We start from the raw sequence: 5,049 nt of genomic DNA on the forward strand, positions 1-5,049 counted from the left end.
ATGTTGGCTATGGGTCTGTCATATATGGCTTGTATCATTATTAGGTATGTCCCTTCTATGCCTATTTTCTTAAGTGTTCGTATCATGAAAGGGTGTTGAATTTTGTCAAAAGCTTTTTCTGCATCTATTGAAAGAATCATGTGGTCTTTGTTTTTGCTTCTGTTTATGTGGTGAATTGCATTTATAGATTTACGTATGTTGAACCATCCCTGCATCCCTGGGATGAAGCCCACTTGGTCGTGGTGGATTATTTTTTGATAAGTGTCTGGATTCGGGTAGCTAAGATTTTGTTGAAAATTTTTCCATCTATATTCATTAGGGATATTGGTCTGTAGTTTTCTTTTTTTGTTGCATCCTTTCCTGGTTTTGGTATCAGAGTAATATTCGCTTCATAAAAGGTGTCAGGGAGGTTTCCGTTCTTCTCTATGTTGTGGAATAGTTTCTGCAAGATAGGTACTAGTTCTTCTTTGTAAGTATGGTAAAATTCAGGTATGAAGCCATCTGGACCGGGACTTTTCTTTTTAGGGAGATTTTTAATTGCTGTTTCTATTTCAGCTGTTGAGATTGGTCTGTTCAGGGAATCTATTTCTTCCTGGTTGAGCCTAGGGAGGCTGTGTGTTTCTAGAAATTTGTCCATTTCCTCCACATTTTCCAGTTTGTGTGCATAAAGATTTTTGTAGTATTCATAAATTGTATCTTGTATCTCTTTGGGATCAGTTGTGATATCTCCTTTTTTATTCCTGATGGAGCTTATTAGAGATTTCTCTTTTCTGCTTTTCGTTACTTAGCCAATGGTGTATCAATTTTGTTTATTTTTTCAAAGAACCAACTTTTTGTTTTATTAATCTCCTGAATAGCTTCCCTGTTTTCAATTTCATTTAGTTCTGATTTAATCTTGTTGATTTCACTTCTTCTGCTGGGTTTGGGGTTGGTCTGTTCTTCTTTTTCCAGCTCTTTGAGTCGTTTCATTAGATTGTCTATTTGTGATCTTCTTGTCTTTTGGTTATAGGCATTTATGGAGATAAACTTTCCTCTCAGAACTGCTTTAGCTGTTTCCCAGAGGAGTTAATAACTTGTCTCTCCATTGTCGTTTTCTTCATAGAACTTTTTTATTTCCGTCTTGATTTCTTCATTTACGAAGTAATCATTTAGTAGGAGGTTGTTTAATTTCCACGTTTTTGTGTAGAAATGTGAGTTTCTGTTAGGGTTGATTTCTAGTTTTATTCCACTGTGATCTGAGAAGGTACATGGTATGATTTCTATTTTTTTTAATTTCTTGAGATTTTCTTTGTGTCCTAGGATATGGTCAATGTTAGAGAATGTCCCATGAGCTTATGAGAATAACGTATATTCAGTGGATTTTGGGTAGAATGTTCTGTAGATGTCTGTCAGACCCAATTGTTCTAGAGGTTTGTTTAAGTCCATTATTTTTTATTCATTTTCTGTTTGGAGGATCTGTCTCGTCCCATCAGTGGGGTGTTGAAATCTCCGGCGATTATGGAGTTGCTATTAATCCATTTGCTTAGCTCCAGTAAGGTTTGCTTTATGAATCTGGGTGCACCTAAGTTGGGTGCATATATATTTAAAATTGTTATCTCTTCTTGTTGGACTGTGCCCTTCACCATTATATAATGACCCTCTTTGTCTTCCACTACTTTTGTTGGTTTAAAAACTAAATCATCTGAAATTAGAACTGCCACACCAGCCTTCTTTTGGCTTCTATTTGCTTGGAATATTGATCTCCACCCTTTTGTTTTTAGTCTATATGCATCCTTGCAGGTTAGATGTGTTTCCTGAAGACAGCATATACTTGGCCTGTATTTTCTTATCCATTCAGCCAGCCTATGTCTCTTGAGTGGAGAGTTTAAGTCATTCACATTTATTGAGAGAACTGATACGTAAGGTAGATTACTGATCATTCTGTTGGGTTGGATGTTGTTGCTATGATTTCCTTCTTGAGCCATTGTAATATCTGGTCTTTAATATCTTTGGGTTTTGGTTGTTTTTATATTCGTGGGTTATTATTATGATGTTCCGTGCGTAACGCTGTTTTAAGTACTTCTTGTAGGGCTGGTCTTGTCTTGGTGAATTCTCTGAGCCTTTGCTTGTCTGAGAATGTTTTTATTTCTCCTTCATGTAGGAAGCTTAGTTTTGCAGGGAATAAGATTCTAGGCTGGGTATTGTTTTGTTTCAAAAGAGTGAGAATGGGGCCCCAGTCTCTCCTTGCTTGTAAAGTCTCATTAGAGAAGTCTGATGTTATTTGAATTGGCTTTCCCTTTTATGTTACTTGCTTCTTTTGTCTTATAGCTCTTAGAAGGGCCTCTTTAGTTGATACTTTGGTCAGTCTGATGACTGCATGTCGTGACGTCTTCCTGTTTGCGTTGAATCTCCCAGGGGTCCTCTGAGCTTCTTGAACTTGTATATCAAGATTTTGAGCAAGGCCTGGGAAATTTTCCTCTATTATATCTTCCAACAGCTTGTCCAACCCTTGAGTGTTGTCTTCTTCCCCTTCTTGTAACCCTATGACCCTCACATTAAGTTTCTTCACATAATCCCACATCTCTTGTAGGCTTTGCTCTTTTTTCTTGTTTCTCTGCTCTATTTCTGTGACTGATTTATTTAATTGGAGGGTGTTATCTTCAAACTCTGAGGTTCTTTCTTCTGTTTGATCTACCCTGTTCTTGAGACTTTCCACTGTATTTTGTAGTTCCTTGAATTGATTCTTCATTTCCAGGAGTTTGGTTATACTTTTCTTCATTGTGTCTATTTCTTTTCCCATATCCTGGAGACTTTTTGTGGTTTCTTTGTGTTGGTTATTGAGTTGTTGTTGCCGCTGGGTGAGTGTTCTTATGATCCACATACGAAATTCCTCTTTTGTTATATTGGTTGCCTGATTTTGGTTGGTGTCCGTTTCTAGGGGGCTGGTGCTCCTCTTTGGGGGTGTGTTTTCCGTTTGGTTCTTCATATTTCCCGAGTTCTTTCGGTGATTTCTTCCCATGTCGATCAGTTGTTGTTTCTTTCCTTAGGTTATTGTTTGGGTATTCACACACCTTGTTTAGTTTCTGAGGCGTTAGGTGGTGTCTGTGGGTGAAATTGGGCCACTCCCTGTATATTGAGTCAGTGGGTGCCGTGGAAAGGCTGTGCAAGATGCCTTCCCTGTCAGTAGGTGGCGTTTGCTTGGAGGAACAGGCTATACTGTTGATTTTGTGTCCTGTTAACAGCTCTTGTTCTGGGCGGAGCTGGGTTGGGTAAGCCTGCCCTCAGGCCATTAGCAGGGGTCAAAATTCTGTTCTCTACTTCCAGGGAAAGCTGTCAGGGCGGGGCTGGAATGGTCCCACTCAGCCAGAAAGGCTGTGTGTGGGGGTGGGGCTGTCTGAGACCCGCAGTCTTGAGCGGGCCTCACTTCTTTCCACCCTCCTCAACTCCGCAGCTACTCCTGGGCCTCTGCCAGCAGGCCAGAGCACAAGCCACCAGGCCTCCCCAGACTGTGATGCCGTCGGGGAGGTTCCCTGCACAGGAACGCCACCTGGGTTGGGTGCACGGCCTCCTCCTGGGAGGAGGGTTGCCCTCTAGGACGCCGATCAGCCCCTGGAGGCACACACACCTCAGTAGGCTGTTCACGTATAACCCTTCTATGCCCCGGGCAATGCTAGAGCTCAGTTCAGGGGATCTGGTCTGCAGGTCCGACCTCTGGGTCCCAGAGTTCAAACTGTATCCCCACCAGGTAGAGGATTTCCGGTCCCAGTTCACCCACAGGGAGCCCAAGCTGGGTCTATGTCTCTCAGCCTCTGAGTCGGCATCGGTCTCCTGGGAACACGGTGCCAGCAGCACCTGGGAGGGCGGGCGGGTAGGGAGCTCATAGTCTGAGTTCCCCTGAGTCAGGTGTAGGGTCCCAAACGGGAAGGTCCCGTTCCCTGGAGGTGCTTCCGGCTGGTGGCTGTATTGTCTCTCTGGGCAGCCGCGGGTAGGGTCGGCGGAGGGGAGGAGGAGGCAATATGGCGCCTGCCGCGTGGCTCGGGTCTGTGCACACAGAGGTGCCCGGAGGAAGTTGGGAACCTGGTGCCACGTCTGCTACAGGCTCACCGCTGGCTGGCGGTGGCGGTCTCTGGGCTGTTGTCCGCAGGTCTCTCCACCCGCTGGGGAGCCCACCAGCAGTCCCGAATGCAGGGGAGGGGAAACAGCAAATCCACCTACCCTTGCCGCTGGTCTCCGGGCTGCTCCGGTGGTCTCAGCCTCCAGTTCTCCTCCGCAGCCTCCTCCCGTGGAGTCTCCCGGGTTCTCAGGTACCCCTCCTTCCAGCCCTTGTCCGCTGTATGCTCATCTTCTTGCTTCTTTCCTCTAATTTCTGCTAGAATCTGTCTTTTCTGCAGAGACACTCTGTCTAGAGGTGTTATTCGTTCGCCATCTTGCTCCGCCCCCTCAGCATGTCAAGAATTGATTTTTTTTTGAGACAGAGTCTCACTTTGAAGAATTGATTTTTTTTAAAAAAATTATTTTATAATTGCTGTTATATATTTACATAGTTCCAAAGTCAAATCTATAAAACAAGGAAGTCTAGCTTTTCTCCTTGCTTTAATGCAATTTCTTCCCACTACCTATAGAGGATCTTTATTTTATGGTTTATCTTTCCCTTTTAAGTATAAACAAATATGTATGTATGTTTATCTATCTCTTCCCTTATGTAGGTAATATCACATATACACACTTTTCTCCATCTTTTTTTAAAAAATGAGCAGTATATCATTGTCTTAGTCCATTTGTTGCTATAAAGGAATACCTGAGACTGGGTAATTTATAAGGAAAAGAGGTTTATTTAGCTCTTGGTTCTGCTGGCTGGAATGTTCAAGACTGGGCATCTGGTGAGGGGCTCAGGCTGCTTCCACTTATGGTGGAAGGCAAAGGGCAGGTAGCATGTGCAGAGATCACATGGTGAGAGAGGAAGAGAGAGAGAGAGAGAGAGAGAGAGAGAGAGAGAGAGAGAGAGAGAGAGAGAACGGAAGGGAAGGGAAGGGAAGGGAAGGGAAGGGAAGGGAAGGGAAGGAGGAAGGA

Source organism: Microcebus murinus, chromosome X (genome assembly GCF_040939455.1).
Source record: "Microcebus murinus isolate Inina chromosome X, M.murinus_Inina_mat1.0, whole genome shotgun sequence".
Lineage (NCBI taxonomy): Eukaryota > Metazoa > Chordata > Mammalia > Primates > Cheirogaleidae > Microcebus > Microcebus murinus.